General features: G+C 36.9%; 1 long non-coding RNA gene across 1 annotated transcript in view; it reads right to left on the bottom strand.

Moving 5' to 3' along the window:
- The window catches only part of LOC147001220 (uncharacterized), a 31,084-nt gene extending 27,904 nt beyond the window's left edge, over positions 1 to 3,180 (bottom strand). Inside the window, exon 1 of the long non-coding RNA XR_015045114.1 lies at positions 3,073 to 3,180. This is a non-coding gene — a long non-coding RNA (uncharacterized LOC147001220). The remainder of the gene's footprint in view (positions 1 to 3,072) is intronic.
- Positions 3,181 to 13,662: the final 10,482 nt, after the last annotated feature.

The following is a 13,662-nucleotide window of genomic DNA, read 5'->3' as shown; positions in this document are numbered from 1 at the left end:
AACAGGTGGACTGCAAAAACTGAAAGCAATAATAATAATAAAGAAAGCAAAAAGAAAGAAAAGAAAGTCTTTGCTAATAATAGTTAATTTTACTGAGCACCATTCTAGGTATTTGCAAAAAAGAGGCTCTCTTTTATGCTTCACATGCCAGTATCATCTCCATTATACAAATGTAGAAACTGAGGCACAGAAAAGATATTTTAAAAGAGGCTTCAGTGCACTTGCACACGAGGGCTCAAGCAGCAGTTAGATCCAGAGTGTCTAGCCAAGTAGTCTAGAGTGGGGCTAGCCAGCTATATTGGGTAGGTCTACTATGTGTTAGGCAGTTTATGGGGTGTTTTATATAGATTAACTAATTCAGACTGTGACATAGGTATAATTATCTCTGCTTGTCAGATGAGAAAACAGAGGCTAACTAATTTGCCAAAATTACATAGCTAGTAAGTGGTTGAATTGTATTTTAGTAACTTGCCAAAGTTAAAAAACTAGGAAGTGAGAATGCTCAGTTTCAAACTTGATTAAATTGTACTCATGACACTTTGCCTAGGAAAGCAATATGTAATATTTTAAGTACTCTTCATTTTTTTATAATTTTGATTTATGTATGAGGTATAAAGATTCAAGCACCTGAATGTTTCTCTTCCACGGTGTGCCTCAGCCTTTAACAATGTCTGATAAATGAGGCATCGCTGTACCCCACAACACACAGGGGACAGTGATTGGATTTCCAGCACTGTAGCTGAAACCAAACCAGGACTTTGAAAGGGGGCTTATAATTGGCTTTGGCTCCACTTGAGGTTTTCCTGGGATGAAAAAGCTTCTTAGACAAAGAGGGAAATCTTTCCATTAAGTAGCAAGCACTTCATTTCTGTAGAAATCTGTGGATAAGATAACTTACTGATTTCATATTTCCCTGTGAATGCAATAAAATCCAAAGAAAATTGAAGAAAAATATATCAGCACCGAATCATTCCACAGGAATTTCTCAGAACATTCCAGAGCTGGAGCACACATAGAGATGTATGGAAAATGACTGCATGGGCATTCCAACTTAAAAAAATTGAATTTGTCTTTGAGCCTTTGGTGTGAGCATAGGTGCTACAATACAGCCCACATTTGTCATGTAATTCCAAGACACTAGAGAATGAAGCACATGCTTTTTAAATATACATGGGGGCAAATGCAGGAAAGGCTGATGAAGAAAAACAGCCACTGTCTGACCCTGGTTAGAAACATACCTGCACATGAGTATAAACCAGAGAGACTGGGTAAAGACATGCTCACAATGTACCACTTTCATGGCATTGGTAGGCTACCTCAAGGAATATTGTTGCTTATTTTTCCTAATTAAGCTATGCTACCTTTCCTTCACAAGTTAAACAAATAGTTTTCATTGGTCCTAAAAGTATTAGAGACATTTCACAAATGGAGTCTCTCCAGTAGTCTCTAGAGGGTAGAAGCTGCAAAAAGAGAAGCTGAGAGAACGGTAGGTTTGCTATTGTTTGGTTTGGTTTGGTTTGGTTTGGTTTGGTTTGGTTTGGTTTGGTATGACTATTTTAAAATAACACCTTGTGGGCTGAAGAGATAGCCCAGTTAGTCAAATGTTTTCTATGAAGGTTTGTGGACCTTAGCTCAATCCTTGACTCATATAAGAAGATAGTCATGGTAGCTCATGTGTATAATCCCAGTGTAGAGGAGATAGAAACAGGCAGATCCTTGGGGGGCTGGGGGGGGGTAAGGACAAATCACCCTAACCTACATGACAAGCTCCAAACTGGTGAGGGGCCATGTCTCTGAAAATAAGGTGCGTGGCACTTATATAGACTGAAGTTGTCCTCTGGCTTTTCCATGTGCATTCACAGGCATGTACCTGCAAATAGATGAACATGCAAAACTCTGAAGAAAATAGTCATGTCAGTTTGAGTCTGGGCTCATTCCGAATGGCATGTGTTGTAGGTGCTGGCTAGCCACCATCAGGACCATTCTACTTTCCTTAATCTTTCCTCAGAAGTTTGCAAAAATAACCAATGTATGTCATTAGACAATGTATCCGTGCTGTTGCTTAGCTTTGGAACTTGAATTTCCAAGAACATTTTCAGGAATCCAATGGGATGATGGCTATGGTGATGATGGGCTCACACTCAGCCAGTTCTGGCGTGTGCACTACCTGGCCACAGCCCATGCTTCATAGGAAGTTACTCTTTCATATTTGGCAGTTCTGCTGCAGCACAAAGCCATGGGCAACCTGACTGCCCCAGATTCTTTTTCCAAAGAAGGGGTCTCCTGGAAAAAGCTGCAGCCAGCATAACTGGTGGCCAGGCTGAGAAAAAGATGCTTGGAATCGAGAGAGAGGAAAAGAAAAACAAGCAGGTTGGGGTCTCCTTGCCAGGACTAACATGGGTGGGAAAATCTGAAGCTCGGTGGTTTGGAAGAAGAAACTGTCAAGGTGAAGAATAGCTTCCTTTCGTATAGTGTTTGAACTCTCTCCTGTTTGGGATTGTGATTTATAATTCTCTCTCTCTCTCTCTCTCTCTCTCTCTCTCTCTCTCTCTCTCTCTCTCTCTCTCTCTCTCTCTCTCTCTGTGTGTGTGTGTGTGTGTGTGTGTAACTGTTGTTTGTGGCTTTTTAAAAAAATATTCGTTAAGTCAAATCCAATAGATGAAAACTAACAAATGGTTATTCTCCAGATTATATAAAGTTGTGCATATGATGCTTTTGAAATCAACTTTGAAAAGTATTATAGGAGAAAATAGAGGCCGAAAACATCACACAATGTATTAAGTGCTTCACACATAGTAATTCGTTTCGGTGTTCATAACTGTGTTTATAAAGTTAATTATATTCTCTGTTCTGTTGATGTCGAATTTAAGGTGCAGTAAAATGAGTTGCCTTGTCTGGAGTTATACAATGCAAACCTGCTGTGTGGCTCTGCTGTTGTTCAACAGAAAAGCCTATGTTTGTCATTGCACAGGGACTTAGATTCATTTGTCCCCATTTATATTCATTACACAATTTTGTCACTAACAATATCATATACCATACACAAATTTACATATTTTCACATTTACTTACCTGGACAGTGAATTAGACTATTCAGTCACTGCAAGAATTTCCATCAAATTATGCTGTGCTGGCACCCAATGCTTCACATTTCAGTTGGAGAAGCAGATATTCAGAGAGTTCCTGACCACACTGTAAATAGCTCTGACGTTAGATTTTCTCAGCCTCCATCATTGCCATCACATTGTGATGTCACAAAGAGTTTACATATAACAGAGTGTAATGACATTTAGATTCCTGTGAGCATAGCTTAAAGCACGTGAAGCATATTTATCTCAACCCTTCCTGCTGTTATCATTCTTGTGAAATACAATATATACAAAATAGTTCATCTACTGTGCAATAGAACTTATTTCTCCAGTGTAAATGTTGCTGTGAATGAGAAAAAAAAAACTTAAAGTATATATATATGTAATTAAATAGCATGCTTGGAGAAGTTGATTTCTTTATGCCATAGCAAAGTAATAAGAAAATTATACTTTATTTTGCAGAATATTAATGTAAACTCTAAGAACAACTTTAATGGGTCTATTCATCTCTGTAAATAACACATCTCTAATTAAACCTATTCATAACTGACAGGACAGGAATGTTAATATGAAACTTTGATGAATAGTTTATTTTTAAATTACTTTTAAGTCACAACCATTACTATAGGTCTGTGTAAGTTACGACTTTTTGTCATTATAATTATCTCAATAAAACAGTTCAAAGGAAAAAAAATATTTGTTTGGGCTCATCGGTTGAAAGGTTTTGGCCCATAAGCACTTGGATCTGTTGTTTCTGGGCTAGTAGTGAGGCAGAACTTCATGATAGGAGGCATGTAGGGAAACAAGCAATGGTGCTCACCTCATGGCAGCTACCAAAAAAAAGAATAATATAGAGGGCCCACATGAGAAGACCTTTCTAAAACATGTCCCATCTCCATCTTTCTGCAACAATTTCCTACTAATTCCATCAGATTACTAAATGTCAATGGATGAATCCATTGATAAGGCATGAGTCCTCCACAAGATAGAAATCATGTCTCTCTACACAGGAACATTTAGGGAACATTTTATATCCAAATCACAATATAACATTTTCTATATGTCCTTTCACGGAAGAACAATAATCTACTCAATTATACTTACAATTGAAACTGTACATTTTGTTTAATGTCTTTGTAAAGTTTTAAATTTTAATCTTCATAAAATTTGAACTTGTAATTTCTCTTTATTCTTTCATATATTAATATACAGAATATATTTATCACATAGGTTATAGCATTACTATCATAACCCAATAGTAATTTCTCTCAGTATAACTTAGTGCATTGTATCATTTAATTTCCTATCTTCCCTGCAGTACCGCTGACGATGGAGAATATTCTGCTGGCTTTTGATAAACTAGAAGCACTACTGCATTTGGCCTCATATCAGTTTATTAGGAATGATTCTACATGCTTTCATCCCCAGCTTTTCTCACAATATGCTCCTGATGTATGTGAATTCTAGATCACAGATGGGAAAATGAAGCATTGTGTGGTGATAACCTGAGTTCTAATCTTGTATACCAGAATCTACTCCAGCCAAATTGTAGCAGCTCACACATGATGTAAGCTACATAAGTCCCTTACTTGCCACATTTGCACAATGGTCTGTATTTGTCAAAGATTCCAAAATGTGTAGTATTTTATGAATGTGCCCAATGTATATATGGGTATCTACATTGGACACAAATAAACTAAATGTCTTTGATAAAGCATTCAAAGCTGATAAGAAAAGGACTTAATTTCTGGTGTAATTTTGACATCCGAAGAAATAAAATATTTCACTTAAAACAATCTTTCCCTATTATAAGGGATTTTCATGAAAGAATTTAGAATACCAGAGTCTTAAACACTTTCCCTTTAGGAGAAGTTTGAGGCATTTGGGGTTGTTTTCCCACTTGTCTGTTTCTTCTGACTTCTTATTTTATTTGTTTAGTTACTTTCTCTCTCTTTTTTTAATTAGGTATTTTCCTCATTTACATTTCCAGTGCTATCCCAAAAGTCCCCCATACCCTCCCCCCTCCCCACTTCCCTACCCACCCACTCCCATTTCTTGGCCCTGGCATTCCCCTTTATTGAGGAATATAAAGTTTGCAAGTCCAATGGGCCTCTCTTTGCAGTGATGCCCGACTAGGCCATCTTTTGATACATATGCAGCTAGAGTCAAGAGCTCTGGGATACTGGTTAGTTCATATTGTTGTTCCAACTATAGGGTTGCAGATCCCTTTAGCTCCTTGGGTACTTTCTCTAGCTCCTCCATCGGGGGCCCTGTGATCCATCGAATAGCTGACTGTGAGCACCCACTTCTGTGTTTGCTAGGCCCCGGCATAGTCTCACAAGAGACAGCTATATTAGGGTCCTTTCAGCAAAATCTTGCTAGTGTATGCAATGGTGTCAGCATTTGGACGCTGGTTATGGGATGGATCCCCGGATATAGCAGTCTCTAGATGGTTCATCCTTTAGTCTCAGCTCCAAACTTTGTCTCTGTAACTCCTTCCAAGGGTGTTATGTTCCCAATTCTAAGAAGAGGCAAAGTGTCCACACTTTGGTCTTTGTTCTTCTTGAGTTTCATGTGTTTTGCAAATTGTATCTTATATCTTGGGTATTCTAAGTTTCTGGGCTAATATCCACTTATCAGTGAGTATATATCATGTGAGTTCTTTTGTGATTGGGTTACCTCACTCAGTATGGTGCCCTCCAGGTCCATCCATTTCCCTAGGAATTTCATAAATTCATTCTTTTTAATAGCTGAGTAGTACTCCATTGTGTAAATGTACCACATTTTCTGTATCCATTCCTCTGTTGAGGGGCATGTGGGTTCTTTCCAGCAAAAGACAACGTCAATAAGACAAAAAGGCCACCAACAGATTGGGAAAGGATCTTTACCTATCCTAAATCAGATAGGGGACTAATATACAATATATGTAAAGAACTCAAGAAAGTGGACTTCAGAAAATCAAATAACCCCATTAAAAATGGAGCTCAGAGCTAAACAAAGAATTCTCTCCTGAGGAATACTGAATGGCTGAGAAGCACTTGAAAAAATGTTCAGCATCCTTAATCATCAGGGAAATGCAAATCAAAACAACCCTGAGATTTCACCTCACACCAGTCAGAATGGCTAAGATCAAAAATTCAGGTGACAGCAGATGCTGGCGAGGATGTGGAGAAAGAGGAACACTCGTCCATTGTTGGTGGAATTGCAAGCTTGTACAACCACTCTGGAAATCAGTCTGGTGGTTCCTCAGAAAACTGGACATAGTACTAGCGGAGGATCCTGCAATACCTTTCCTGGGCATATATCCAGAAGATGTTCCAACCGGTAAGAAGGACACATGCTCCACTAAGTTCATAGCAGCCTTATTTACTTTCTCTTTTATTGGATATCTTTTCCATTGTTTAACCATTATTAGTGATTATCTTCCTGCCAGGGCACAGCTTGAAAACCAATCAAGACAGAGTTTGACACTAGCTGGCTATGTTGTAAGCATTCTGGCTTGACTGTTTCATGACTGATTCCTAAGTGGATCAACTTCAGTTTTCTTCCCTCAACTGGTTAGACATCTAGTTCATTGTTCTACAAACTATCCTGGAACTTAAAACAAAAACTATTCCACACAAGGGAGAAGTGGGCCACAGTCACCCCCTATGCATGTGTTCTGGATGGATGGAGCCAAAGGAACAATTGGTATACCCAACCCTTTGGCTCAACATAGTGAAGATAGGAAGTCTCTTGGATCTATCTAACACCACTTAGAATTGGGAACAAAACACTCATGGAAGGAGTTACAGAGACAAAGTTTGGAGCTGTGATGAAAGGATGGACCATCTAGAGACTGCCATATCCAGGGATCCATCCCATAATCAGCTTCCAAACACTGACACCATTGCATACACTAGCAAGATTTTGCTGAAAGGACCCAGATATAGCTCTCTCTTGTGAAACTATGCCGGGGCCAAACAAACACAGAAGTGGATGCTCACTGTCAGCTATTGGATGGATCACAGGGCTCTCAATGGAGAAGCTAGAGAAAGTACCCAAGGAGCTAAAGGGATCTGCAACCCTATAGTTGGAACAACATGATGAACTAACCAGTACCCCGGAGCTCTTGTCTCTAGCTGCATATGTATCAAAAGATGGCCTAGTCAGCCATCACTGGAAAGAGAGGACCATTGGACTTGCAAACTTTATATGCCCCAATACAAGGGAATGCCAGGGCCAAAAGAATGGGAATGGGTGTGTAGGGAAGTGGGGGAGGGGTATGGGGGACTTTTGGGATAGCATTGGAAATGTAATTGAGGAAAATACGAAATAAAAAAAAAAAAAGAGCTGGCATTTCAAAGCCAGATTGGACTAAGATAAAAAACACTTAAACATTTTATGTTTCTCTTTCATTTTAAACTTCTTAATCATAGTATTTCATCAATTTTTAAATTTGCATCAACCTTATTAATTTTGTTATTATTGTGTTTCTTTTCCCTGTTTTGTCCACTTACAAATTTCTGGGCTTTTATTTCTAGACCAATATTTCTAAATCCTGAACAATATCAGACTTACATATAAGATAAAGAAGACACTACTTTCTAGCCTATATATCCATAGATAGGCAAATAAATAGATGATGATAATGATTATATAGATGATAGATAGATGATAGATATGTAGACACATGCATATAAAATATATAAATGCATATATAAATATGCATACATATATAAATGCATACATGTATACAAAATTACATAATAATACATACCTATGTAAATGTATATGGAAACCACAATGTGTCCTATTGGTTTTTTCCTATTTAACCTTGAGTAATACTGTGATGGACAAAAGCATACAGATATAAATGTAGATATAGATATGCTAGCTAAGCCATGCATAAACACACAAACATGCTATTCCCAATAGATGTGTTATCACATATATGTCTATGTCTACAAATGTCTAAAATATGTTATATGTATAATATATGATATTTATATACATAATATTCAAAAATACAAAAAATCATGGTTTAAATATATAGTACATGAATGAAGAATTCAAGGTTAGGAAATATGATGGCAAATGAACCCATTAACAGAAACCCTCAAATCAACAGCCTTAGCTGTTTGGGATAGCTCATCAGGAAGAGAAATGACTTTGCACATCATCAGATTTTATTTATTATGTAGATGCCCTGAAATAAAATGTTTTTGGAGAATGAGTAGTAAAGAACCAAAATAACTGAAGACAAAAATAATTCTAAGAATAAAGATGACTGTTTAAGAATAAGATATATAAATAGATAAATAGATAGATAGATACACCCATACATACTACATACATGTATTATACAAATACAAAAACAAAAGAGTTAACTGGATTAAGGAACCAATCATTTCTCCCATTGCTTACAGTAATTAAAATTGTACATCTTTGCATTTTATTACATTATTTGGATTTTATTAGCATCGTTTGGTACATTAATTGCCTTTTTTTTTTTTTTTTTTTTTGGTTTTTCAAGACAGGGTTTTTTGTGTAACCTTGGCTGTCTTGGAACTGAGTTTGTAGACCCGGCTGGCCTTGAACTCATTAATCTGTCTGCCTCTGCCTCCCAAGTGCTGGGATTAAAGGAGTGCGCCACCACGCCTGACTAATTAATTGCAGTTTTATTTCACAAACTATTTTTCTCTCTTTACATCTTCAGATCATCAAAACTCTTTTAGTAGCACATGTGTCACTGTGTTAATTTTATATTGAATTGATACAAGCTATAGTCATTTGAGATCTGGGAATCTCAACTGAGAAATTACTTTCATAAGACCAGGCTATAGGCAAACTTGTAGGAAAATTCATTAATTAGGAATTGATGAGGGAATGTCTATCTCAGTGTGGATGGGCCCACCCCAGTGCTGGCAGTACTGGGTTCTATAAGAAACCAAGCTGATCAAGCCAATAAGCAACACTCCTCCATAGCCTCTTCATCAGCTCCTGCTTCCAGGCTCCCTGCTGAGTTCCTGTCCTGACTTCCTTCAGTGATAAGATATTAACTGTACATGTAAGTGAAATAAATCCATTGTTCCAAAAGTTGCTTTTGGTCATAATATTTTAATCACAGCACTCAAAACCCTAGTTAAGATAGTCACTATAAGTTGGAATAATATATATTAATGTTCAACTATCAAATAAGTAGCAACTTTGGTCCTAAATGCATTTGCACCATGATGAAACAAATATACTTGCTACTTTTTTAATGATGTCAGATATTGTGATGATTATTTCTATCAACTTTCCACAACTTGGGATCACCTGGGAAGAAAGTCTCATTTTGAGATTGCATAGAAAAGGTTTGCCTGTGAGCATATCTGTTGCAAATTGTTTAGATTGCCTCTATTGATGTGGAGAAACTCAACCTGAAGTGGGCATCTCCATTCCCTAGTTTTTGGCCCTGGATTATAGAAGAATAGAGAAAGTCATGTAAACAGCAAGCATACATATACTCACTTCTCTCTATTCCACTTTTGTGATTACTTTGAGTGTCTACCACTTTGGTTTTTTAAAAATAATTTTATATAACCTGGAATCATAAGTTAAACCTTTCCCCCTAATTGTTTTTACTTGAGATATTTTATCAAGCAAGAGAAATGAAGCTAGAGTACCTAGTATGTGTCAGATTCTCTGTAGCATTCACTGTACTTCTTCCTCTGGAGGCATTTCTTCTGTCATCTACAGATGAGATATTAATGCTTTTGAGAACGCATTACTACTAAGGATATAGTTAAACCTAAACTCCAGGTCCATATGATTCTATTAACATTAGGATGTATGGAATACTCACTAGAACATACTGGTGTTTTCTCCAATGATTATCAAAAATAACAGTATTTCTGATTTTTAAAAATTCCTCAAAGCGTTCCACGTGGATAAAAAGTTTTGAGTTGTCTTTGTGCTCTGCTCAATAACAGAGACATTATATTAAAAGTTCTGTCATGGTCAGACACAACATTGTACTTAAACTACTGTCTCCTCACATTCTCCATAAAAAAATTTATATTGCACAGATCATAAAGAGTAAAACTGAAGACAGAGACTGGCAGATCAGAGTTGATGTAATTGGTGTGCCGCAAACTCTCTTTGTATGCACTACTTGTAGAAAGCATATAAGACTTCACAGACATCTGTTTCTGAGGTTATAAAACTGTATCATATACAGACCTCTAATAGCTTAAACAAAATCTATTGTATTGGAAACTAACATCAGTCAAGATACATTATCATTAAGCAACCTCCCCTTCCATATCTTACTAACTATAACTACTTATAGTATTGATTAGTCAAAAGGTAACTTTATATACTACATTTAGTAGGAACTTATGAAGTTAAAATAGCATTATATATTGTACTGAATTGCTTTTTTAACCTGTCATAATTACTTTGAGCTTTGATAAGAGTCAAGGTAAAATCTTTGGAGATCATTGAGGGTGACCTACAGCAAAGTGAGATGAGCTTAAAAAAGAAAAAAAAGAGTAATAACAACACTGGCTTCTCTAGGTAAGTGAGCCGCTGGATTGTGCTGTTGCAGGGATCCAGATGAATCAGTGGACAAGGCAATTAAGTGACCAACTGAAAACAAAACAAAACAAAACACCCAGGGCTTGATGTTGACCTTGAACCAAGAATCTAATTTGCACATTAGCGCCTGCTCAATAATCTTCCATACATTCACTACTTTTTCATCAAATGTGGTTCCATTGGAAACCGTAGTAGTGCTTGATGTATCACTAGCTATTGGAATTGGAATATATAAAAATACTAGGCAATCTGAGTATTTCTTGCTTTGAGTCGAATGTCTGTAAGTCTTTACAGACACACTATCCAAAACAAGTCTTTTCTCAGGAATCAAGAGCTACACGATTGGGATTGTCATTTGATATTCTTCTTTGAGAGAGGGGAGAGAGAAGGAGGGAGAGGGGAAGGGAGAGAGAATGAGGGAGAAAAAGAGGGGGAGAGAGAGAAGGAGAGAAGGGGAGAAAGGGAAGAGGGAGAGGGGGAAGGGGGAGGGGGGAAGGAGAGAACTGCCCTTGAGGACAAGCCAAACAGAATCAGAGAGAAGAGAAATAAAGTTCTAACAGGAAAGTTAGGACCTCTAAATTCAATTTTGACCCATTACAAAGACTAATGAGTGCTTTGTGGTTGGCTCAACTTGTTAATACTGGGTATGTGTCACTTGCATCCGAAAGTTACATGGCCACCAGGATTTTATTTTGAAAGACTCAATTTCATCTGATCCCAGGCAGTCCAAGCACACATCTTACAGACATATCATTTCCACAGCTCCTTGTATCCCATACTGTCCTCTTAGAAAGCATACTTTATATTATTTGCAGAATGAATCTTCTCATGGGTGGACTTATCCATATAAACCCTTGTGAGTAATTTCAGCTGGTCATCATAGAAAGCAGAAGCTCCAAAGCATGGATTGATTAATTCCTGCATAATATGGCCTCCGAGTCAGCATTCTGAACAGGTCTCTTGTAACTACTGTGCATATGATCATGTTCAATTGTGGTAAAGTTATTCTATCTCTTGGACACGCTAATCTGTTTACATAAATCTTTCTTTTTATTATGTTTCTACTAACTTATAAGTGGATATTAACCACAAAGTATGTGATACCCGTGTTAAAATCCACAGAACCAACGAGACCAAATTTATTATCTGTTGTTGTTGATGCTGCTACTGCTATTGTTCTTGATTTCAAGGTAAGTACAAAGATTTATACCTCTTGATCCTGTGATATTCATCTTCATCAATGAAGATGAATTTATGAATTTATCATTATGATTAACTTCCGGGTATATTCTATAAACTCTAATTCCCCTGGTATTTAAGAAAATCTAAGACTGTGTGACTTACTTGTCTTCTTCACATTCAATATCCCTATTTCCTTGAAGCCATAGTAGCTTCAGCTATAGACTGGTGATTTCTAATTTTCCAGTTTTTATTAGATTCTTGGTTTGGGTATTAACTGAGGCTGTGGGATCTTGATGCTTTCCATTGTTCTCCCTACTCATGCTTCACATTTCTTTACAGCATAAAGAAAATTTATGACATTTATTAATATTACTATGGGCTACTGTACTCATTTTCTTATGTATATAATATATATACACATACCTTTAGCTTTTAACTGAAGCCCCTCTTATATTAATCGAAGATAGCCTCATAGATTACTCTGATTTTAGCTGTACCACTGCAACCCTCCCACATCACTGCTTCTTAATACTGACTAGAGCTCCTTCTAAGTTTATTTAGCAGGAAATACAGATGTTGGCCTAGCCAAGTACACAATTTAAAGGTCCAACAGTAACCATGAAACTCAATCTTTTTTTTTTTTTTTTTGCAGTTACTTAGCATTTCTTCTTAAGCCTTGCCTTTTTAAGCTGTAAATGGAAGGGAAGCAAAATGATCCTATTTATTTCTGTAAAGTGCCTGCCTGCAACACTAATTCATTCATTTTTTAATCAGAGACTAGCTGAAGCCAGCAATACTGTGAGTCATTATTTGCAATAAAAAAACAAAAACAAACAAAAAAAACCCGACCGTCTATATTTTCAATCTGGGTCATTGAAGCTTTCCAAGGCAGTAGAATTTAGGTAAAGTGAGTTTAATTTTAATTCTTATATCACATGATGTTAAGTGCTGGATTATTCGAGCATTAGGTGTGCTGGAAAACCCTCCATGCCCAGACAAGACATGCTGGATAGAGTCTGTGCATTCTGGTAAATACATCAAGGTAATAATTACTTCCACATTTGCCCCTTTAAAGGTACAGTTTTTACTTGGGGCCAGGTTGCCCTAACACACACACCCAATGTATTTCAGATTTCTGTGTAATTAAAAGAAAAAGCATTGCTGATGTGAGCCAAATTCATATATGGGCTCTTTGTGTAAGCTATTTTAGAGCTACAAAGTCTGTGTCTCCATGCTTATAGACAGTTTGTTTCCTATGATGGCTTCCTGCCATCAATTGGAGCAGCATTCTTACAGTGCCCCAGATCCCAATATGAAAAGAGTTTACTTGTTTTATTATTTTTTTTTTAAAAAAAGAAAGTGTTCTTATGTATGTTTTTTAAGACAAGAGGACTGGTTTGCATTTTCAGTACCCTCAATATGGACACAGTAAAAGAGGTGATACGTTTGGGGAAAGTAGTGAATCGTAATGCCAGTGGAAAGAATGAGTTCCTTTTCTTCCTTTGGAAGCCAGAGAGAACATATATGATACTTTTTCTCCATGGAAAAAGAGGGGCTGAGAATATTATGGCACACTTGTAGAAGACAAAGCAAATGGAACAAAATGCTTTGATGTGAAACAAAACTAATTTATGTTATTTATGAATTGTGTAAGTTCTGTTGTGCTGGTTTTCATTCTTGCATATAAAAGAATTAAAGAACTCAGACAATAGCATGGCTCCTCCCAATCACCCTCGTGTCTATGGATTTTTATCAACAATAACACAAATTTCTGGTTGGTCTGATGCTGGCATTTCAAGTCAGTAAGGTGTGTCCCCGAGAATTAGCC

Source organism: Mus caroli, unplaced genomic scaffold (genome assembly GCF_978045245.1).
Source record: "Mus caroli unplaced genomic scaffold, Mus_caroli_1 scaffold_14, whole genome shotgun sequence".
NCBI classification, from domain to species: domain Eukaryota; kingdom Metazoa; phylum Chordata; class Mammalia; order Rodentia; family Muridae; genus Mus; species Mus caroli.
Note: the sequence above shows the minus strand (reverse complement) of the source record. Positions and strands in the feature narration are given on the sequence as shown.